This window comes from Tachyglossus aculeatus, chromosome 21 (assembly GCF_015852505.1).
Source record: "Tachyglossus aculeatus isolate mTacAcu1 chromosome 21, mTacAcu1.pri, whole genome shotgun sequence".
Classification (NCBI taxonomy): domain Eukaryota; kingdom Metazoa; phylum Chordata; class Mammalia; order Monotremata; family Tachyglossidae; genus Tachyglossus; species Tachyglossus aculeatus.
The window spans coordinates 5,184,261-5,209,166 of NC_052086.1; the positions used below are offsets into that span (position 1 = coordinate 5,184,261).

The following is a 24,906-nucleotide window of genomic DNA, read 5'->3' on the forward strand; positions in this document are numbered from 1 at the left end:
ACTTACTAAGCGCTGGGGTTGATATTAATAAGAATGATGGTACCTGTTAAGTGCTTACCATGTGCCAGGCAGTTTTCTAAGCACCAAGGTACATAAGAAGAAGAATAACAGTACCTGTTAAGTGCTTACTATGTGCCAGGCACTGATCTAAGCACTGAGGTTGACAGAAATAAGAATAACAGTACCTGTTAAGTGCTTACTATGTGCCAGGCACTGATCTAAGCACTGAGGTTGATAGAAATAAGAATAACAGTACCTGTTAAGTGCTTACTATGTGCCAGGCACTTTTCTAAGCACCAGGGTAAAAGATAATAAGGATGATGGTATCTTTTAAGCGCTTACTATGTTCCAGGCACTGTTCTAAGATACTCAGGTTGATAATAATAAAAGTAATGGTACCTGTTCAGCACTTATTATTCGCCAGGCACTTTTCTAAAAGCCATGGTATATAATAACAGGAATGACGGTATCTGTTAAGAGCTTCCTATGTGCCAGGCACTGTTCTAAGTGCTGGGGTTGATGATAGTAAGAATGAGAGGACCCGTTAAGCCCTTACTTTGTGCCAGGCAATTTTCTAAGCACCAGGGTAGATGATAATAAGAATAACAGTTACCTGTTCTGCGCTTACTATGTGCCAGGCAGTTTTCTAAGTGCCGGGGTGGATGATGATAAGAATAATGGTACCTGTTAAGCACTTACTGTGTGCCAGGCACTTCCCTAAGCACCAGAGTAGATGATAATCAGAATAACAGTACCTGTTTAGTGCTTACTATGTAACGGGCACTGTTCTAAGCGATGGGGTTGATAATAAATGGTCCCTGTTAAGTGCTTACTATATGCCAGGCACTGTTCTAATCATTGGGGTTGATAATAGTAAGAATAACAGGACCTGTTAAGTACTTGCTATGTGCCAGGCACTTTTCTAAGAGTCAGGGTAGATAATAATAGGAATAAAGGTCTCTGTTAACTTCTTACTATGTGCCAGGCACTGTTCTAAATGCCGGGGTTGATAATAATAAGAATAATGGTAGCTGTTAAGTGCTTAATATATGCCAGGCACTGTTCTAAGCACTGGGGTTGATAATAATAACAGTGCTGTATAACTGCTTACTATGTGCCAGGTACTTTTCTAAGAGCCAGGGTAGATAATAATAGGAATGATGGTATCTGTTAGATGCTTACTATGTGCCAGAACCTGTTCTAAGTGCTGGGGTAGATAATAATAAGAATAACGATACCTGTTAAGTGCTTACTATGGGCCAGGCACTTTTTTAAGTGCCTGGGTTGGTAATAATAACAGTACCTGTTAAGTTTTTATTATGTGTCAGGCACTGTTCTAAGTGCTGGGGTTGAGAATGATAAGAATAACAGTAGTTTTTAAGTGCTTGCTACATTCCAAGGAAATTTTCTAATGCCAGGGTAGATATTAATAAGAATAATGGTACCTGCTAAGCACTTACTATGTGCCAGGCACTGTTCTAAACGCTGTGGTTGATAATGATAACAGTCCCTGTTAAGTGCTTACTATGTGTCAGGCACCTTTCTAAGAGTCAGGGTAGATAATAATAGGAATGATGGTATCTGTTAAGCGCTTATTATGTGCCAGGCAGTTTTCTAACACCAGGGTAGATAATAATAAGAATAATGGTATCTGTTAAGTGCTTACTATCCATCAGGCACTGTTCTAAGCACTGGGATCGAAAATGATAAAAGTAATAGTGCCTGTTAAGTGCTTACTATATGCCAGGCAGTTTTCCAAGCGCCAGGGTAGATGATAATAAGAATAATAGCATATGTTAAGCACGTACTATGTGCCAGGCACTGATCTAAACACTGGGGTTGATAATAATAAGAATAGCAGGACCTGTGATGTGCTTACTGTGTGCCAGGCACTTTTCTAAGCACCAGGGCAGATAATAATAATAATGGTACCTGTTAAGTGCTTATTATGTGCCAGGCACTTCTCTAAGTGCCTAGGTTGATAATAATAAGAATAATGGTACCTGTTAAGTGCTTACTATGTGCCAGGCACTGTTCTATGTGCTGGGGTAAATAATAATAAGAATAACAGTACCTTTTAAGTGATTCTTATGTGCCAGTCACTGTTCTAAGTGCCAGAGTAGATGATGATAAGAATGACGGTACCTGTTAAGCACTTACTATGTGCCAGACACTTTTCTATGTGCCAGGTTGGATGACAATAGGAATGATGGCATCTGTTAAGCACCTACTGTGTGCCAGGCACTGTTCTAAGCACTGGGGTGGATAATAATAAGAATGATGGTACCTGTTAAGTGCTTACTATGTACCAGGCACTGTTCTAAGCATTGGAGTTGATAATAGTAAGAATAACAGTACCTTTTAAGTACTTGTTACTTGCCAGGCACATTTCTAAGTGCCAAGGTAGAAGATAATAAGAATAATGGTACCTGTTAAGTGCTTACTGTGTGCTGTGTATTAAGCACTGGGGTTGATAATAATAAGAATAACAGTTCCTGTTAAGTGCTTATTATGTGCCAGGCACTGTTCTAAGCACCAGGGTAGATAATTAAAAATAATGGTACCTGCTAAGTGCTTACTATGTACCAGGCACAGTTATAAGTGCCGGGGTTGATAATAATAACAGTGCCTGTTAAGTGCTTACTATGTGCTGGGCACTTTTCTAGGAGCCAGGGTAGATAATGATAGGGATGATGGTATCCGTTAAGCACTTATTATGTGCCAGGCACTGTTCAAAGTGCCAGGGTTGAGAATAATAAGAATAATGGTACTTGTTAAATGCTTACTATGTGCTAAGCACTTTCCTAAGCACCAGGGTAGATAATAATAATAGTACCTGGTAAGTGCTTACTGTGTGCCAGGCACTTTTCTTAGCGCCAGGGTAGATAATGATAAGAATGATGGTTCCTACTTAGTGCTTACTATGTGCCAGGCACTGTTCTAAGTGCTGGGGTTGATAATAATAAGAAAAGCAGAACCTGTTACGTACTTACTGTGTGCCAGGCACTTTTCTAACCACCAGGGTAGATCATAATTAAAATGATGGTATCTTTTAAGGCTTCCTATGTGCCAGGCATAATGAGAATGATGGTATCTGTTATGCACTTACTATTTGTCAGACACTTTTCTAAGCGCTGGGGTTGATATTAATAAAAATGATGGTACCTGTTAAGTGCTTACTATGTGCTAAACAGTTTTCTAAGAGCCAGGATAGATAGTAATAGGAATGATGGTTTCTGTTAAGCGCTTACTATGTGCCAGGCACATTTCCAAGTGCTGGGGTAGATAATAATAACAACAACGATACCTATTAAGTGCTTACTATGTGCCAGGTACTGTTCTAAGCACTAGGGTTGATAATAATAAGAATAATGGTACCTGTTAAGTGCTTATTATATGCCAGGCACTTTTCTAAGTGCTGCGGTAGATAATAATAAGAACAACGATACCTGTTAAGTGCTTACTATGTGCTAGGCCCTGTTCTGAGTGCTGGGGTAGATAATAGTAAGAATAATGGTACCTAAGTGATTACTACATGCCAGGCACTTTTCCCAGCACCAGGGCAGATGATAACAATAATAATACTGGAAACTGTTAAATGCTTACTATGTGCCAGGCACTGTTTTAAGCGCCAGGGTAGATAATAATAAAAGCAATCGGACCTGTTAAGTGCTTGCTATGTACCGGGCACTTTTCTAAAGGCCAGAGTAGATAATAATAACGGTACCTTTTAAGTGATTCTTATGAGCCAGTCACTGTTCTAAGTGCCAGGGTGGATGATGATAAGAATAACGGTACCTGTTAAGCGCTTACTATGTGCCAAGCACTGTTCTAAGCACTGGGATTGATAAGAATAAGAGTAATGGTACCTGTTAGGTGCTTACTGTGTTCCAGGCACTTTTCTAAGCACCAGAGTAGATGATAATAAGAATAATGGTATCTGTTAAGCGATTATTATATTCCAGGCACTGTTCTAAGCACAGGGGTTGATCATGATAAGAACAACAGGACCTGTTAAGTGCTTACTATGTTCCAGGCACTGTTCTAACCTCTGGGGTTGATAATAATAAGAATAACAATACGTAAGTGCTTACTATATGCCAGGCACTGTTGTAAGTGCTGGGGTTGATAGGAATAAGAATGATGCCACCTGTTAAGCGCTTACTATGTGCCAGGGACTGTTCTAAATGCTGGGGTTGCTAATAATAAAAAAAGCAGAACCTTGGAAGTGCTTACTATGTACCAAACACTTTTTTTTAAGAGCCAGGGTAGAAAATAATAGGAATGATGGTATCTGTTAAGCACTTACTATGTGTCAGGCACTGTTCTAAGCACTGGGGTTGATATTGGTAAGAATAATGGTACCTGTTAAGTGCTTACTATGTGCCAGGCACTTTTTTAAGCACTAGGGTAGATGGCAATAAGAATGATGGTATCTATTAAACGCTTACTGTGTCAAGGCACTGTTCTAAGCGCTGGGGTTGATAATAGTAAGAATAAAGGATCCGTTAAATACTTGCTATTTGCCTGGCACAATTCTAAGTGCGTGGGTCGATAATAGTAAGAATAATGGTACCTGTTAAGTGCTTAGTATTTGCCAGGCAATTTTCTCAAACCCATGGTATATAATAATAGGAATGATGGTTATCTGTTAAGCGCTTACTATGTGCCAGGCACTGTTCTAAGCACTGGGATTGATAATAAAAAGAGTAATGGTACCTGTTAGGTGCTTCCTATGTGGCAGGCACTTTTCTAAGCTCCAGGGTAGATAATATTAGGAATGATGGTATCTGTTTAGTGCTTACTTTTTGCCAGGCACTTTTCTAAGCGCCAGGGTTGATAATAAGAATAAAGGTACCTAAGTGCTTACTATGTGCCAGGCACTGTTCTAAGTTCTGGGGTAGATAAGAAGAAGAGTAACAGGACCTGTTAATTCCTTACTGGGGTCAATAATAGTATGAATAACAGGACTGTTAAGTGCTTACTATGTGCCGGGCACATTTCTAAGTGCCTGGGTTGATAATATTAAGAATAATGGTACCTGTTAAGCGCTTATTATGTGCCAGGCACATTTCTAAGCACTGGGATTGATAATGATATAAGTAACAGTACCTGTTAGGTGCTTACTATGTGCCAGGCACTTTTCTAAGCGCCAGGGTAGATGATAATAAGAATAATGGTACTTGTTAAGCGCTTACTATGTGCTATATATTAAGCATTGGGGTTGATAATAATAAGAATAGCAGTTCCCGTTAAGTGCTTACTATGTGCCAGGCAGTTTTCTAAGCACCAGGGTAGATAATAATAATAAGAATAACGATACCTATTAAGTGCTTACTATATGGAAGGCACTGTTCTAAGCACTGGGGTTGATAATAGTAAGAATAGCAGTACCTGTTATGTACTTGCAATGTCCCAGGCACTTTTCTATGTCCCAGGGTGGATGATAATAGGAATGATGGTACCTGTTAAGCGCTTACTATGTGCCAGGCAGTTTTCTAAGCACCAGGGTAGATGATAATGAGAATGATGGTACCTGTTAAGCGCTTATTATGTGCCAGGCACTGTTCTAACCGCTGGCGTTAGATAAACATAAGAATAACAGACCTGTTAAGTGATTACTACGTTCCAGGCACTTTTCTAAGCGAGAGCGTAGATGGTAATAATAGTGATGGTCTCTTTTAAGCCCTTCCTATGTGCCAGGCACTGTTGTAAGTACTTGGATTGATAATCATAAAAATTATGGTACCTGTTAAGCACTTACTATTTGCCAGGCACTTTTCTAAAAGCCATGGTACACAATAATAGGAACGATGGTATCTGATAAGAGTTTACTATGTGTTTTAGGCACTGTTCTAAGCACTGCATTGATAATAATAACAGTAGTGGTACCTGTTAGGTGCTTACTAATTGCCAGACACTTTTCTAAGAACCAGGGTAGATAATATTAAGAATAATGGTACCTGTTAACTGCTTACTATGCGCCAGGCACTTTTCTAAGAGCCAGGGTAGATGATTATAAGAATGATGGTATCAGTTAAGCGCTTATTATGTGCCAGGCAGTTTTCTAAGCGCCAAGGTAGATAATAATAGGAATAATGGTACCTGTAAAGTGCTTACTATGCTGGGGTTGATAATAATAAGAAAAACAGTACCTGTTGTGTACTTAGTATGTACCAGGCACTTTTCTAAGCGCCAGGGTAGATAATAATAGCAATCATGGTATCTGTTAAGATAATAGTAATAGTGCCTGTTAAGTGCTTTCTATGTGTCAGCAGTAGATAATAATAAGAATAACAGTAACTGTAAAGTGCTTACTATGTTCCAGGCACTGTTCTAAGTGCTGGGATTGATAAGAATAAGAATAATGGTACCTGCTAAGTGCTTATTATGTGCCAGACATTGTTCTAAGCACCAGGGTAGATAATAATAATGGTACCTGTTAAGTCCTTACTCCATGCTAGAAACTTTTCTAAGAGCCAGGGTAGATTATAATAAGAATGATGGTACCTGCTGAGTGTTTACTATATGCCAGGCACTGTTCATGTGCTGGGGTTGAGAAAGATAAGAATAATGGTACTTTTTAAGTGCTTACTACGTGCCAGGCACTTTTCTAAGCACCAGGGTAGATAATAAGAATAACAGTACCTGTTAAGTGCTTATTATGTGCCAGGCACTGTTCCAAGTGCTGTGGTTGATAATGATAACAGTGCCTGTTAAGTGCTTACTATGTGCCAGGCACTGTTCTAAGAGCCAGGGTAGATAATAATAGGAATGATGGTATCTGTTAAGTGCTTATTATGCGCCAGGCACTGTTCTAAGTGCTGGGGTTGAGAATAATAAGAATAATGGTACTTTGTTAAATGCTTACTACGAGCCAGGTAGTTTTCTAAGCGCCAGGGTAGATAATAATAACAGTACCTGTTAAGTGCTTACTATGTGCCAGGCACTTTTCTTAGTGCCAGGGTAGATAATGATAAGAATGATGGTTCCTATGACGTGCTTACTATGTGCCAGGCACCGTTCTAATGCTGCGGTTGATAATAATAAAAAAAGCAGAATCTATGTACTTACTCTGTGCCAGACGCTTTTCTAAGCACCAGGGTAAATGATAATAAAAATGATGGTATCTTTTAAGCGCTTCCTATGTGCTAGACACCGTTCTAAGCATTCAGGTTGATAATAATAAGAATGATGGTATCTGTTAAGCACTTACTATGTGCCAGGCACTTTTATAAGTGCTGCAGTAGATAATATTAAGAACAACGATACCTATTAAGTGCTTACTATGTGCTAGGCCCTGTTCTGAGTGCTGGGGTAGATAATAGTGAGAATAATGGTACCTGTTAAGTGCTTACTATGTGCCAGGGCAGATAATGATGATGATCATAATAATAATAATAATGGTTCCTGCTAAGTGCTTACTATGTGCTAGGCACTGTTCCAAGTGCTGGGGTTGAGAATAATAAGAATAACGGTACCTGCAAAGTGCTTATTATGTGCCACGCACTTTTCTAAGAGCCAGGGTAAATAATAATAGGACTGATGGTATCTGTTAGGTGCTTACTATGTATAGTAACTATGTGTCAGGCACCGATCTAAGCACTGGGATTGATAAGACTAAGAGTAATGGTATCTGTTAGGTGCTTACTATGTGCCAGGCAGTTTTCTAAGCGCCAGAGTTGATGATAATAAGAATAATGATATCTGTTAAGTGCTTACTATGTGCTAGGCACTGTTCTAAGCCCTGGAGTTGATAGTAATAAGAATATCAGGACCTGTTAAGTGCTTACTATGGGCCAGGTGCTTTTCTAAGAGCCTGGCAGATAATAATAAGAATGATGGTATCTCTTAAGCACTTACTATGTGCCTGGCACTGTTCTAAACACTCAGGTTGATAATAATAAAAATAATGGTACCTGTTAAGCACTTACTGTTTGCCAGGCACTTTTCTAAAAGCCATGGTACATAATAATAGGAACGATGGTATCTGTTAAGTGCTTACTATGTGTTTTAGGCACTGTTCTAAGCACTGGGATTGATAATAATAAGAATAATCATATCTGTTAAGCGCTTACTATGTGCAAGGCACTTTTCTAAGCACCAGGGTAGATGCTGATAAGAATAATGGTACTTGTTAATTGCTTACTATGTTCAAGGCATTTTTCTGAATGCCAGGTTAGGTGATAATAAGAATAACGGTAACTGTTCAGCACTTCCTATGTGCCAGGCACTGTTCTAAGCACTCAGGTTGGTAATAATAAGAATAATAGTACCTGTTAAGCGCTTACTATGCACCAGGTGCTTTTCTAAGAGCCAGGGTGGGTGATAGTAAGAATGATGGTAATTGTTTAAAGATTACTGTGTGCCAGACACTCTTCTAAGCACTTGGGTTGATAATAGTAGGAATAACGGTACCTTTTAAGTCCTTACTATGTGCCAGGCACTTTTCTAAGTGCCGGGGTTGATAATAAGAACAACAGTAACTCTTAAGTGCTTACTATGTGCCGGGCAGTGTTCCTAGTGCCAGGGTAGAAGATAAAAAGAATGATGGTATCTGTTAAGCGCTTACTATGTGCCAGGCACGTTTCTAAGAGCCAGGGTAGATGAAAATAGGAATGACGGTATCTGTTAAGTACTTACTATGTGCCAGGCACTTTTCTAAGCACTGGTGTTGATAATAATAAAAATAATGGTACCTGTTAAGTGCTTACTACGTGCTAGGCAGTTTTCTAAGTGCCTGGGTTGATAAGAATAATGGTACCTGTTAAGTGCTTACTATGTGCCAGGCACTGTTTTAAGTGCCAGGGTTGATAATAATAAGAATAATGGTACTTTTTAAGTGCTTACTACATGCCAGGCACTTTTCTAAGCGCCAGGGTAGATAATAAGAATAACAGTACCTGTTAAGTGCTTATTATATACCAGGTACTTTTCTAAGTGCTAGGGTAGATATTAATAAGAGTAATGGTACCTGCTAAGTGCTTACTATGTGCCAGGCACTTTTCTAAGTGCTAGGGTAGATGATAATAAGAATGATGGTATCTTTGAAGCGCTTTCTATGTGCCAGGCACCGTTCTAAGCATTCAGGTTCATAATAAGAATGATGGTATCTAAGTGCTTACTATGTGCCAGGCACTTTTCTAAGCACCAGGTTTCTAAGCACAGATGGTATCTGTTAAGTGCTTACTACGTGCCGGGCACTGTTATAAGCGCTGGGGTTGATAATAATAAGAATAATCGTACCTGTTAAGCACTAACTATATGCCAGGCACTATTCTAAGCACTGGGGTTGATAATAGTAGGAATAACAGGACCTGTTAAGTACTTGCTATGTGCCAGGCACTTTTCTTAGCACCAGGGCAGATAACAATAATGATAATAATAATAATAATAATATCTGTTAAGCGCTTAGCATATGCCAGGCACTGTTCTAAGTGCTGGGGTTGATATTAACAAGAATGATGGTACCTGTTAAGCGCTTATTATATGCCAGGCACATTTCTAAGAGGCGGGGTAGATGATAAGAATAACTGTACTTGTTAAGTGCTTACTATGTGTTAGGCACCTTTCTTAGTGCCAGGGTAGATAATAATAGGAATGATGGTAGCTGTTAAGTACTTGCTGTGTGCCAGGTACTTTTCTAAGAGCCAGGGTAGATGATAATAGGAATGATGGTATCTGTTCAGAAAAGCAGAATCTGGTACGTACTTATTATGTGCCAGGCATTTTTCTAAGCTCCAGGTTAGATGATAATAAAAATGATGGTATCTTTTAAGCGCTTCCTATGTGCCAGACACCGTTCTAAGCATTCAGGTTGATAATAAGAAGAATGATGGTATCTGTTAAGCGCTTACTATGATGTGCCAGGCACTTTTCTAAGTGCTGTGGTAGATAATAATAAGAACAACGATACCTGTTAAGTGCTTCCTATGTGCTAGGCCCTGTTCTGAGTGCTGGGACAGATAATAGTGAGAATAATGGTACCTGTTAAGTGCTTACTATGTGCCAGGCACTTTTCCAAGCGCCAGGGAAGATAATAATAATGATAATAATGGTACTTGATAAGTGCTTATTATGTGCCAGGCACTGTTTTAAGTGCTGGGGTTGAGAATAATAAGAATATCAGGACCTGTTAAGTGCCTACTATGCGCCAGGCACTTTTCTTAAGCACCAGGGCAGATAATAATAAGAATGATGGTATCTTTTATGCACTTATTATGTGCCAGGCACTGTTCTAATCACTCGGGTTGATAATAATAAAAATAATGGTACCTGTTAAGCACTTACTATTTGCCAGGCACTTTTCTCAAACCCATGGAACATAATAATAGGAACGATGGTATCTGTTAAGTGCTTACTAAATTCCAGGCACTTTTCTAAGCACTGGGATTGATAATAATAAGAGTAACGGTACCTGTTAGGTGCTTACTACGTGCCAGGCACTCTTCCAAGCTACAGGGTAGATGATAATTAGGATAATGGTATCTGTTAAGCACTTACTATGTGCCAGTCACTGTTCTAAGTGCTGGGATTGATAATAATAAGAATAACAGGACCTGTTAAATGCTTACTATGTGCCAGGAACTTTTCTAAGAGCTGGGGTAGATGGTAATAAGAATGATGATATCTGTTAAGCACTTACTATGTGCCAGGCAGATTTCTAAGCCCTGGGGTTGATAATAATAACAGTACCTGTTAAAGGCTTACTATGTGCCAGGGACTTTTCTAAGCACCAGGGTAGATAATAATAAAAATAATGGGACCTGTTAAGTGCTTACTAGGTGCCAGACACTGTTCTAACCACTGGGTTTGATAATAAGAAGAATAACGATACCTGTTAAGTGCTTACTATGTGCCAGGTACTGTTCTAAGTGCTGGCGTTGATAAAAATGACAATTATGGTACCTGTTAAGCTCTTACTAGGTGCCAGGCACTGTTCTAAGCCCTGAGGTTGATAGTGATAAGAATAACAGGACCTGTTATGTGCTTACTATGTGCCAGGCACTTTTCTAAGTGCAAGGGCAGATAATAATAAAAATGATGGTATCTATTAAGTGCTTATTATGTGCCAGGCACTATTCTAAACGCTGTGGTTGATAATGATAACAGTGCCTGTTAATCGCTTACTATGTGCCAGGAACTTTTCTAAGACCCAAGGTTGATAATAATAGGAATGATGGTATCTGTTATATGCTTATTATATGCCAGTCACTGTTCTAAGCACTAGGGTAGATGATAATAAGAATAATGGTACCTGTTAAGTGCTTACTACGTACCAGACACTGTTCTAAGGGCCAGGGTAGATAATAATAAAAATAATGTCACCCGTTAAGTGCTTACTATGTGCCAGGAACTTTTCTAAGAGCCAGGGTAGAGGATAATAAGAATGATGGTATCTGTTAAGTGCTTATTAGGTGCCAGACACTGTTCTAACCACTGGGTTTGATAATAATAAGAATAACAATACCTGTTAAGTGCTTACTATGTGCCAGGCACTGTTCTAAGCCCTGGGGTTGATAATAATAAGAATAACAGGACCTGTTAAGTGCTTACTATGCACCAGGCACTTTTCTAAGCGCAAGGGTAGATAAATAATAAAAATGATGGTATCTATTAAGCACTTACTATGTGCCAGGCACTTTTCTAAGACCCAAGGTAGATAATAATAGGAATGATGTTATCTGCTACGTGCTTATTATGTGCCAGTCACTGCTCTAAGCACCAGGGTAGATGATAATAAGAATAATGGTACCTGTTAAGTGCTTACTATGTACCAGTCACTGTTCTAAGAGCCAGGGTAGATATTAATAAAAATAATGTCACCTGTTAAGTGCTTACTATGTGCCAGGCAATTTTCTAAGTGCCAGGGTAGATGATAATAAGAATGATGGTACCTGTTAAGAGCTTACTGTGTGCCAGGCTCTGTTCTGAGTGCTGGGGTTGATGATAATAAGAATAACAGTACCTGTTAGGTGCTTACTATGTGCCAGGCGCTGTTCTAAGTGCTGCTGTAGATTCAAATAAGAATAACAATACCTGCTAAGGGCTTACTATGTGCCAGGTACTGTTCTAAGCGCTGGGGTTGATAATAATAAAATAATGGTACCTGTTCAGCACTTACTATGTGCCAGACACTCTTCTCAGCGCCAGGGTGGATAATAATAAAAATGATAGTACCTGTTAAGTGCTTACTATGTTCCAGGCACTGTTCTAAGAGCCGGATTGGTAATAAAAATGATACCTGTTAAGAGCTTACTCCATGCTAGGCACTTGTCCAAGCAACAGGGTAGATAATAATAAGAATGACGGTACCTGCTAAGTGCTTACTATGTGCCAGGCACGGTTCTAAGTGCTGGGATTGAGAATGATGAGAATAATGGTACTTTTTAAATGCTTACTATGTGCCACACATTTTTCTAAGTGCCAGGGTAGATAATAAGAATAACAGTACCTGTTTAGTGCTTATTATGTGCCAGGCAGTTTTCTAAGCGCCAGGGTAGATATTAATAAAAATGATGGTACCTACTAAGTGCTTACTCTGTGCCAGGCACTGTTCTCAGCGCTGGGGCTGATATTAATAAGAAAAGCAGAACCTGTTACGTACTTACTGTGTGCCAGGCACTTTTCTAAGAGCCAGGGAAGATAATAATAGGAATGATGGTATCTGTTAGATGCTTACTTATGTGCCAGAACCTGTTCTAAGCGCTGGTGTTGATAGTAATAAAAATATTGGTATCTGCTAAGTGTTTACTACATGCCAGGCACTTTTCTAAGTGCCAGGGTAGGTGATAATAAGAATAAGGGTACCTGGTAAGTGCTTACTATGTGCCAGGCACTGTTTTAAGTGCCAGGGTTGATAATAATAAGAATAATGGTACTTTTTAAGTGCTTACTGCATGCCAGGCACTTTTATAAGTGCCAGGGTAGATAATAAGAATAACAGGACCTGTGTAGTGCTTATTATGTGCCAGGCAGTTTTCTAAGCGCCAGGATAGATATTAATAAAAATGATGGTACCTACTAAGTGCTTACTATGTGCCAGGCACTGTTCTAAGCACTGGGGTTGATAATAGTAAGAATAACAGGACCTGTTAAGTACTTGCTATGTGCCAGGCACATTTCTAAGAGCCAGGGTAGATAATAATAGGAATAATGGTACCTGTTAAGTGCTTACTATGTACCAGGCACTGTTCTAAGTGCTGGTGTTGATAATAATAAAAATATTGGTACCTGTTAAGTGTTTACTACATGCCCGGCACTTTTCTAAGTGCCTGGGTTGATAATAAGAAGAATAATGGCATCTGTTAAGCACTTACTATGTGTTTTAGACAGTGTTCTAAGCACTGGGATTGATAATATGAGTAATGGTACCTGTTAGGTGCTTACTATGTGCCAGGCACTTTTCTAAGCAACAGGGTAGATGAAAATGAGAATAATAGTACCTGTTAAGTGCTTACCATGTGCTATGTATTAAACACTGCTGTTGATAATAATAAAAATAACAGTTCCTGTTAAGTACTTACCATGTGCCAGGCAGTTTTCTAAGCACCAGGGTAGATAATAACAAGAAGAATGGTACCTGCTAAGTGCTTACTATGTGCCAGGCACTGTTCTATGTACTGGGGTTGATAATAGTAAGAATAACAGGACCTGTTAAGCTCTTGCTATGGGCCTGGCACTTTTCTAAGTGCTGCGGTAGAGAATAATAATAATAATAAAAATAATAATAATAATGATACCTGTTAAGCACTTACTATGTGCTAGGCACTGCTTTGAATGCTGTGATAGATAATAGTAAAAATAATGGTACCTGGTAAGTGCTTACTATGTGCCAGGCACTTTTCCAAGCGCCAGGGCAGATAATAATAATAAGAATAATAATAATAATAATAATAATAATAATGGTAACTGTTAAGTGCTTATTATGTGCCAGGCACTGTTGTAAGCACCAGGGTTGATAATAATAAGAATAATGGTACTTGCTAAGCGCTTATTATGTGCCAGGCACTGTTCTAAGCGCCGGGGTAGATAATAATAATGGTACCTGTTAAGTCCTTACTCCATGCTAGAAACTTTTCTAAGAGCCAGGGTAGAGAACAGTGCTTTGCACATAGTAAGTGCTTAATAAATGCCATTATTATTATTATTATTATTATTATTATTATAAGAATGATGGTACCTGCTGAGTGCTTACAATGTGCCAGGCACTGTTCTAAGCACTGGTGTTGATAATAGTGCTTAATAAATGCCATCATCATTATTATTATTATTATTATAAGAATGATGGTACCTGCTGAGTGCTTACAATGTGCCAGGCACTGTTCTAAACGCTGGTGTTGATAATAATACAAATAATGGTATTTTTTAAGTGCTTAGTACTTGCCAGGCACTTTTCTAAGCACCATGGAAGATAATCAGAATAACAGTACCTGTTAAGTGCTTATTATGTGCCAGGCAGTTTTCTAAAGCACCAAGCTAGAGAATAATAAGAATAATGGTACCTTTTATGTGCTTATTGTATGCCAGACACTGTTCTAAGCACTGGGATTGATAGGAATAAAAGTAATGGTACCCGTTAAGTGCTTACTGTGTGCCAGGCACTTTTCTAAACGCTAAGGTAGGTGATAATAAGAATAATGGCACATGATAAGTGCTTACTATGTGCCAGGCACTGTTCTAAGCGCCAGGGTAGATGATAAGAAGAATAATGGTACCTGTTATGTGTTTATTATGTGCCAGGTAAGTGCTGGGGTAGACAATAATAATAATAATAATGATAATAATAATTACAATAATGATGGTATCTGTTAAGCTCTTACTATGTGCCGGGCACTGTTCAAGGGAGAGATATACAAGATAAGCAGTTTGGATCCAGGTAGGTACAAAGTCATCAGGTTGGACCCAAGCCGTGCCCCCCGTGGGGCTCACAGTCTTCAACCCGTTTCCCAGCCGAAGCAACCGAGGCCCAGAGAAGCGGAACGCCCTGCCCAAGTCCAGCCGGGATTTGAACCCAAGGCCCTCCGACTCCCGGGCTTGTGCTTTATCCATTACACTACACTCCTACTAATTGTGGTTTGTTGGTTTGTTTTTCTTTATTTACCGGTATTAGATAAGCGATTACTAGGTGCCCAGCGCAGTTCTAAGCGCTCCTCCCCCTCTCTATCCCCCACGCCTTACCTCCTTCACCTCCCCACAGCACCTGTATATGTGTTTGTATGTATTTATTACTCTATTTATTTTATTTGTACGTATTTATTCTGTTTATTTTATTTTGTTAATATGTTTTGTTTTGTTCTCTGTCTCCCCCTTCTAGACTGCGAGCCCACGGTTGGGTAGGGACCGCCTCGATATGTTGCCGACTTGTACTTCCCAAGCGCTTAGTACAGCAAGCGCTCAATAAATACGATTGAATGAATGAATACAAAGTGACCAGGTTGGACGCAGCCCCCGTCCCCCCCCTTCCCCGCCGCCTCGGGCTCACGGTCTGCAGTCCGTCCATTTTCCCGAAGAGGGAACTGAGGCCCAGAGTAGCCCAGCGGGCCTCGAGCGCTTACCTGGTGGGCAGAGCACTGTACTAAGCGCCTGGGCGAGCCCGGTGCTGCAGAGGTGTGCGGACGGGTCCGTTCCCCGGCCTCAGCGTTTAGGGCCGTGTATTATAGGCCAGGCACTGTTTTAAGCACTGGGATTGATAGGAATAAAAGTAATAGTACCCGTTAAGTGCTTACTATGTGCCAGGCACTTTTCTAAACGCCAGGGTAGGTGATAATAAGAATAATGGTACGTGATAAGTTTAGGGCCGTGTTCTGACTCTGCCGCTACTCCGGGTTTTCCCCACAGCAGGACGGCAGTCGGAAGGACCTGGGTTCTAATCCCACCCCCGCCACTCGCCCGCTGTGGGACCTTGGGCGAGTCCCTTCCCTTCTCAGGGCCTCTATCCCCTCATCCGGAAAACGGGGAAGGAGATCGTGGGACGGGGCCGCCACCCACCCGATTGCTTGAATAATAATAATAATAGTAATAATTATGGTATTTATTAAGCGCTTATTATGTGCCAAGCACTGTTCTAAGCGCTGGGATAGACACAAGGCGATCAGGTGGGCCCACGTGGGGCTCACAGTCTTCATCCCCATTTTTCAGATGAGGCAACTGAGGCACAGAGAAGTTAAGTGACTTGCCCACAGTCACCCAGCTGACAAGCGGCGGAGCCGGGATTCGAACCCACGCCCTCTGACTCCCAAGCCCCGGCTCTTTCCGCTAAGCCACGCTGCTTCTCAGCCATCAACCGCTTAGTACAGTGCTCCGCACACAGTAAACGCTCAATAAATACGATTGAATGAATGAATGAATCCCCGGTGCTCAGTACGATGCCTGGCACGTAGGGTGTTGCTTTTAACAAATACCATCGTTAGTATTATTATTATTAATTATTTGTAATTGTTACCCTTTCCCCGGCACGTAGGGTGTGCTTTTAACAAATACCATCGTTAGTAGCATTATTATTATTTGTAATGGTTACCCTTTCCCCGGCACGTAGAGTGCGCTTTTAACAAATACCATCGTTATTATTATTGTTATTATTTGTAATTGTTAACCCTTTCCCCGGCACATAGGGTGTGCTTTTAACAGATACCATCGTTAGTATTATTATTATTATTTGTAATTGTTAGCCTTTCCCCGGCACGTAGGGTGTGCTTTTAACAGATACCATCGTTAGTGTTTTATTATTATTATTTGTAATTGTTACCCTTTCCCCGGCACGTAGGGTGTGCTTTTACAAATACCATCATTAGTAGTATTATTATTATTTGTAATGGTTACCCTTTCCCCGGCACGTAGGGTGTGCTTTTAACAGATACCATCGTTAGTGTTATTATTATTATTTGTAATTGTTACCCCTTCCCCGGCACGTAGGGTGTGCTTTTAACAAATACCATCGTTAATAGCATTATTATTATTTGTAATGGTTACCCTTTCCCCGGCACGTAGAGTGCGCTTTTAACAAATACCATCGTTATTATTATTATTATTATTATTATTATTATTTGTAATTGTTACCCTTTCCCCGGCACGTAGGGTGTGCTTTTAACAAATACCATCGTTAGTAGCATTATTATTATTTGTAATGGTTACCTTTCCCCGGCACTTAGAGTGCGCTTTTAACAAATACCATCGTTATTATTATTATTATTATTTGTAATTGTTACCCTTTCCCCGTCATATACGGTGTGCTTTTAACAGATACCATCGTTAGTATTATTATTGTTATTTGTAATTGTTAGCCTTTCCCCGGCACGTAGGGTGTGGTTTTAACAAATACTATCGTTATTATTATTATTATTATTATTATTATTATTATTATTATTATTTGTAATGGTTACCCTTTCCCCGGCACGTAAGGTGTGCTTTAACAAATACCATCGTTAGTGTTATTATTATTTGTAATGGTTACCCTTTCCCCGGCACCTAGGGTGTGCTTTTAACACATACCATCGTTATTATTATTATTATTTGTAATTGTTACCCTTTCTCCGGCACGTAGGGTGTGCTTTTAACAAACACCATCATTATTATTAGTAGTAATTGTTACCCTTTCCCCGGCACGTAGCGTGCGCTTTTAACAAATACCATCGTTAGTGTTATTATTATTATGTGTAATTATTACCCTTTCCCCGGCACGTAGGGTTGTGCTTTTAACAAACACCATCGTTATTATTTTTATTAGTAATTGTTACCCTTTCCCCGGCACGTAGGGTGTGCTTTTAACAAATACCATCGTTATTATTATTATTTGTACTTGTTACCTTTTCTCCGGCACGTAGGGTGTGCTTTTAACAAACACCATCATTATTATTAGTAGTAATTGTTACCCTTTCCCCGGCACGTAGCGTGCGCTTTTAACAAATACCATCGTTAATGTTATTATTATTATTATTATTATGTGTAATTATTACCCTTTCCCCGGCACGTAGGGTTGTGCTTTTAACAAACACCATCGTTCTTATTTTTATTAGTAACTGTTACCTTTTCTCCGGCACGTAGGGTGTGCTTTTAACAAACACCATCGTTATTATCTATTTATTAGTAATTGTTACCCTTTCTCCGGCACGTAGGGTGTGCTTTTAACAAATGCCATTGTTATTATTATTAGCAGTAATTGTTAGCCTCTCCCCGGCCACGAGCCGTTTCGCAGCCTGTCTGTAGCGGCCGACGGGATTGTTTTTGTGCCTCTTCCCCTCCCCCCCAACCCCCCCGCCCCCGTGTTTTGGTTGTAGTGGACCCCCTCCGCCCCCCCCCCCCGCCCTCCCCGTGGGCGGCCGGGACTCGTGCCTGACGCCTGTCGCGACAAGTCCGCAGGCGTCCAGCACGGCGCCAGGTTGAGGCCCCGGGGCCCTTGCGCCCAGTGCTGGGCCCCCGTTTGGCGCTCAATAAATAGCATTATTTGGCTGAATGATTGTCGGCAGGCGCCCCGGGCACCCCAACCGCGGCCTCCTAGGGCTTCCCGAAGGACCCAGAGGGAGGGGGGGTGGGGGGGGGAAAGCACGAGAAAACACAGGTGCGGCTTTTACCGCACACAGACACACCCCCACCCACCCCCCAAAACGCCCCCCACCAATCCCAGCCGAGGGAGCGGGGGCTTTTCCACGTGCAGAAGCAGCTGAGCCACGCCCCCGACACGCCCCCAACCCACTCGCGAAAACGTTCACAGCGCGCTTTAACACCCCGTTTCGCCCCAAATGACCCGATGAACCCCCCCCCGTGTCCCCAGATGCCCCCCCCCGAACTCCCCGTCACCCCCACTTGGGCCCCCGGGTGACCCCGCTTTCACTTCTGAAATCGGGAAATTTTCCGCGAGCGGTTTAAAGTCCGATTTCACCTCAAATGACCCGATGACCCCTCCGTGACCCCACTCGTGTCCTCAGATGCCCCCATGAACTCGCCGTGACCCCATTTGTGTCCTCAGATTGACCCCACTTTCACTTCTGAAATCGGAAAAATTTTCCGGGAGCGGTTTAAAGTCCGATTTCACCTCAAATGACCCGATGACCCCTCCGTGACCCCACTCGTGTCCTCAGATGCCCCCATGAACTCGCCGTGACCCCATTTGTGTCCTCAGACGACCCCACTTTCACTTCTGAAATCGGAAAAATTTTCCGGGAGCGGTTTAAAGTCCGATTTCACCTCAAATGACCCGATGACCCCTCCGTGACCCCACTCGTGTCCTCAGATGCTCCCATGAACTCGCCGTGACCCCATTTGTGTCCTCAGATAACCCCACTTTCACTTTTGAAATGGGAAAAATTTTCCGCGAACGGTTTTAAGTCCGATTTCACCTCAAATGACCCGATGACCCCTCCGTGACCCCACTCGTGTCCTCAGATGCTCCCATGAACTCGCCGTGACCCCATTTGTGTCCTCAGATGACCCCACTTTCACTTCTGAAATCGGAAAAATTTTCCGGGAGCGGTTTAAAGTCCGATTTCACCTCAAATGACCCGATGACCCCTCCGTGACCCCACTCGTGTCCTCAGATGCCCCCATGAACTCTCCGTGACCCCATTTGTGTCCTCAGATGACCCCACTTTCACTTCTGAAATCGGAAAAATTTTCCGGGAGCGGTTTAAAGTCCGATTTCACCTCAAATGACCCGATGACCCCTCTGTGACCCCACTCGTGTCCTCAGATGCCCCCATGAACTCGCCGTGACCCCATTTGTGTCCTCAGATGACCCCACTTTCACTTTTGAAATCGGAAAAATTTTCCGCGAACGGTTTAAAGTCCGATTTCACCTCAAATGACCCGATGACCCCTCTGTGACCCCACTCGTGTCCTCAGATGCCCCCATGAACTCGCCGTGACCCCATTTGTGTCCTCAGATGACCCCACTTTCACTTTTGAAATCGGGAAAATTTTTAGCGAGGGGTTTAAAGTCCGATTTCACCTCAAATGACCCGATGACCCCTCTGTGACCCCACTCGTGTCCTCAGATGCTCCCATGAACTCGCCGTGACCCCATTTGTGTCCTCAGATGACCCCACTTTCACTTTTGAAATCGGGAAAATTTTTAGCGAGGGGTTTAAAGTCCGATTTCACCTCAAATGACCCGATGACCCCTCTGTGACCCCACTCGTGTCCTCAGATGCCCCCATGAACTCGCCGTGACCCCATTTGTGTCCTCAGATGACCCCACTTTCACTTTTGAAATCGGGAAAATTTTTAGCGAGGGGTTTAAAGTCCGATTTCACCTCAAATGACCCGATGACCCCTCCGTGACCCCACTCGTGTCCTCAGATGCCCCCATGAACTCTCCGTGACCCCATTTGTGTCCTCAGATGACCCCACTTTCACTTCTGAAATCGGAAAAATTTTCCGGGAGCGGTTTAAAGTCCGATTTCACCTCAAATGACCCGATGACCGCTCCGTGACCCCCCTCGTGTCCTCAGATGCCCCCTTGAACTCTCCGTGACCCCATTTGTGTCCTCAGATGACCCCACTTTCACTTCTGAAATCGGAAAAATTTTCCGGGAGCGGTTTAAAGTCCGATTTCACCTCAAATGACCCGATGACCGCTCTGTGACCCCCCTCGTGTCCTCAGATGCCCCCATGAACTCCCCGTGACCCCATTTGTGTCCTCAGATGACCCCACTTTCACTTCTGAAATCGGAAAAATTTTCCGGGAGCAGTTTAAAGTCCGATTTCACCTCAAATGACCCGATGCCCGCTCCGTGACCCCCCTCGTGTCCTCAGATGCCCCCATGAACTCCCCGTGACCCCATTTGTGTCCTCAGACGACCCCACTTTCACTTCTGAAATCGGAAAAATTTTCCGGGAGCGGTTTAAAGTCCGATTTCACCTCAAATGACCCGATGACCGCTCCGTGACCCCCTCGTGTCCTCAGATACCCCCATGAACTCCCCGTGACCCCATTTGTGTCCTCAGATGACCCCACTTTCACTTCTGAAATCGGAAAAATTTTTCGGGAGCGGTTTAAAGTCCGATTTCACCTCAAATGACCCGATGCCCGCTCCGTGACCCCCCTCGTGTCCTCAGATGCCCCCATGAACTCCCCGTGACCCCATTTGTGTCCTCAGACGACCCCACTTTCACTTCTGAAATCGGAAAAATTTTTCGGGAGCGGTTTTAAGTCCGATTTCACCTCAAATGACCCGATGACCGCTCCGTGACCCCCTCGTGTCCTCAGATGCCCCCCTGAACTCCCCGTGACCCCATTTGTGTCCTCGTGTGGCCCCGTTTTCATTTTCGAAATCGGGAAAATTTTCAGCGAGTGGTTTTAAAGTCCAATTTCACCTTAAATGACCCGATGAACCCTCCATGACCCCCCTCGTGTCCTCAGATGCCCCCATGAACTTTCCGTGACCCCATTTGTGTCCTCAGACGACCCCACTTTCACTTCTGAAATCGGGAAAATTTTCAGCGAGCGGTTTAAAGTCCGATTTCACCTCAAATGACCCGATGACCGCTCCGTGAACCCCTCGTGTCCTCAGATGCCCCCCTGAACTCGCCGTGACCCCACTTGTGTCCTCAGACGACCCCACTTTCACTTCTGAAATCGAGAAAATTTTCAGCGAGTGGTTTAAAGTCCGATTTCACCTTAAATGACCCGATGAACCCTCCACGACCCCCCTCGTGTCCTCAGATGCCCCCCTGAACTCTCCGTGACCCCATTTGTGTCCTCAGATGACCCCGTTTCCATTTTTTTAATAGGGAAAATTTTCAGCGAGTGGTTTAAAGTCCGATTTCACCTTAAATGACCCTTTGACCCCTCCGTGACCCCCCTTGTGTCCTCAGATGCCCCCCTGAACTCCCCGTGACCCCATTTGTGTCCTCGGGTGACCCCACTTTCACTTTTGAAATCGGGAATACTTTAAGCGAGAGGTGTAATGTCCCATTTCACCTCAAATGACCCGATGAACCCTCCATGACCCTCCTCGTGTCCTCAGATGGCCTCCTGAACTCCCCATGACCCCATTTGTGTCCTTGGGTGACCCCATTTTTACTTTTGAAATTGGGAAATATTTCAGAAACCCATTTAATGTCCCATTTGACCTCAAATGACCCCATGCATTCTCTGTGACCCCATTTGTGTCCCCAGATGACCCCGCTTTAAATTTTGAAATGGAGAAAATTTTCAAATAGTTCAATTTCCATTTCACCTCAAATGACCCCCAGGAACTCTCTGTAACCCCATGCATGTCCTCACATGACCCTATGACCTCTCTGTGACCCCATTAGTGTCCTCAATTGACCCCACATTCACTTATGAAATCAGAAAAAATTTCAGAAAGCAACTTAGTGTCCCATTTCACCTCAAATGACCCAAAGAATTTCTGAAAATTTTCTCAACTTTAGATGTGAAAATGGGGTCATCTGAGACATGAATGGGGTCACTGAGAGTTCATCGGGTCATTTCAGGTCAATTGGGGACATTTGAGTTGAAATGGGACATAAAACTGGTTTATTAAGCTGCTTTCTGAAAATTTTCCCGATTTCATAAGTGACAGTGGGGTCATCTAAGGACACAAATGGGGTCATGGAGAGTTCATCTGAGGACATGAATGGGGTCACAGAGAGCTCACTGGTTGATACGTGGTTGTTAATGATAACAGCGTTACACTTACTATGTACCAGGCACTGTTCTAAGGGCCAGGGTAGATAATAATTAAAATAACGTCACCTGTTAAGTGCTTACTATGTGCCAGGCACCTTTCTAAGCGCCAGGGTAGATAATAATAAGAATAATGGTACCTGTTAAGTGCTTACTATGTGCCAGGCACTGTTCTAAGTGTTGGGGTTGATAATAAGAAGAATAACAGTACCTGCTAGGTGCTTACTATGTTCCAGGCACTTTTCTCAGCACCAGGGTAGATAAGAAGAAGAATAACGGTACCTGTTAAATGCTCACTATGTAAGCCACACACTGCTGTAAGCACTGGGGTAGATAATAATGAGAATAATGGTACTTGTTTTGTGCTTACTATGTGTCAGGCACTTTTCTAAAGCGCTGAGGTTGATAATAATAACAGTGCCCGTTAGGTGTTTACTATGTGCCAGTCACTGTTCTAAGTGCTGGTGTAGATTGAAATAAGAATAACGATACCTGCTAAGTGCTTACTATGTGCCAGGTAGTGTTCTAAGCGCTGGGGTTGATAATAATAAAAATAATGGTACCTGTTCAGCGCTTACTATGTGCCAGGCACTCATCTAAGCGCCAGGGTGGATAATAATAAGAATGACGGTACCTGTTAAGTGCTTACTACGTGCCAGGCACTGTTCTAAGAGCCGGGGTAGATAATAATAATGATACCTGTTAAGAGCTTACTCCACGCTAGGCGTTTGTCTAAGCACCAGGGTAGATAATAAGAAGAATAATGGTATCTGTTAAGAGCTTACTATGTGCCAGGCACTGTTCTAAGTGCTGGGGTTGATAATAATACAAATGATGGTATCTGTTAAGTGCTTACTATGGGCCAGACAGTTTTCTAAGCACCAGGGTAGATAATAATAATAATGGTACCTGATAAGCGCTTATTATGTGCCAGGCACATTTCTAAGTGCCAGGGTAGATAATAATAAGAATAAAATTACCTGTTAAGAGCTTCCTTTGTGCCAGTCTCTGTTCGAAGCGCCAAGGTAGATGATGATAAGAATAATGTTGTCTGTTAAGCGCTTACTCTGTGCCAGGTACTGTTCTAAGCTCTGGGATTGATAATCATAAGAGTAATGGTACCGTTAAGTGCTTACTATGTACCAGGGACTTTTCTAAGAGCCAGGGTAGATAATAATAGGAATGATGGTATCTGCTAAGCGCTTACTATGTGCCAGGCACTTTTCTAAGTGCCAGGCACTTTTCTAAGGGCCAGGGTAGATAATAATAAGAATGGTGGTACCCATTAAGTGCTTATTATGTGCCAGGCAGTTTTCTAAGTGCCAGGGTAGCTAATAATAAGAATAATGATACCTGCTAAGTGCTGGCATTGATAATAAGAATAACAGTACCTTTTAAGAACAGGCTATGTGCCAGGCACTTTTCTAAGAGCCAGGGTAGATAATAATAAGAATAATGGTACCTCAAGTGCTTACTATGTGCCAGGCGCTTTTCCTAGCACCAGGGTAGAAGATAATAAGAATGATGGTACCAACTAAGTGCTTAATACAATGTATAATGCTTAACAAATAGCATTAAAAAAAAAAAAGAAAGCACAGGGCGGAAAGGATTTGGGTGGGGAGATGAGGAGTTTTGTTTCGGACATGTCCCTGTGGTTAACATAGTCCTTAACAGATACCAAACAAGTGAACAAAAAGTGTCAGCAGTCCATCCGAGTAGAGATGTCCCGAAGGCAGGAGGAGATGAGAGACTGCAGAGAGGAAGACAGATCGGGGTCGGAGACGGTGATTTGGGAATCTTCCGCCTACAGGTGGGAGTTGAAGCTGTGGGAGCGACTGAGTTCCCCGGGGGAGTGGGTGTAGATGGAGAACAGAAGAGGAGGTGAGGAGCGGCAGAAAGCGGGCAGTGGAAGGGCCATCCAGGAACATCCACATGGATAATCCAAGTCTCCGAGGATCGCTGTAGGGATGGAGAAAGAGAGAAGGAATATGAGAAAGGGAGTGAACGGTTCGGAAAGTTGGAGGTGGGGCCTGGGATGACCGTGACTGGTATCTTTTGAGGATGGTCCAGGCGGATGACGTGGGCTTCCAAGGAAGGGAAAGAGAGGAAGGTGGGATGGTGACGGAGCAGCTGACTCCTCCCCCGTTTCCCAGCGAATTTTGGAGGGTGGGTGAAGACAATCCCCCACGCTTTCTAGAGGGAACAGCAGGGGAGACCGTATCGTCCGGGGAGAGCCAGCTTTCGGCGATGGCAAGGAGGGGCAGGAAATGTGTCAGGAA

The 24,906-nt window shown here is 42.5% G+C and overlaps 1 protein-coding gene across 2 annotated transcripts in view; it reads left to right on the plus strand.

Moving 5' to 3' along the window:
* SEZ6L (seizure related 6 homolog like) overlaps nt 1-24,906 on the plus strand; it is a 159,834-nt gene that overhangs the window by 121,122 nt on the left and 13,806 nt on the right. The window lies entirely within an intron of this gene.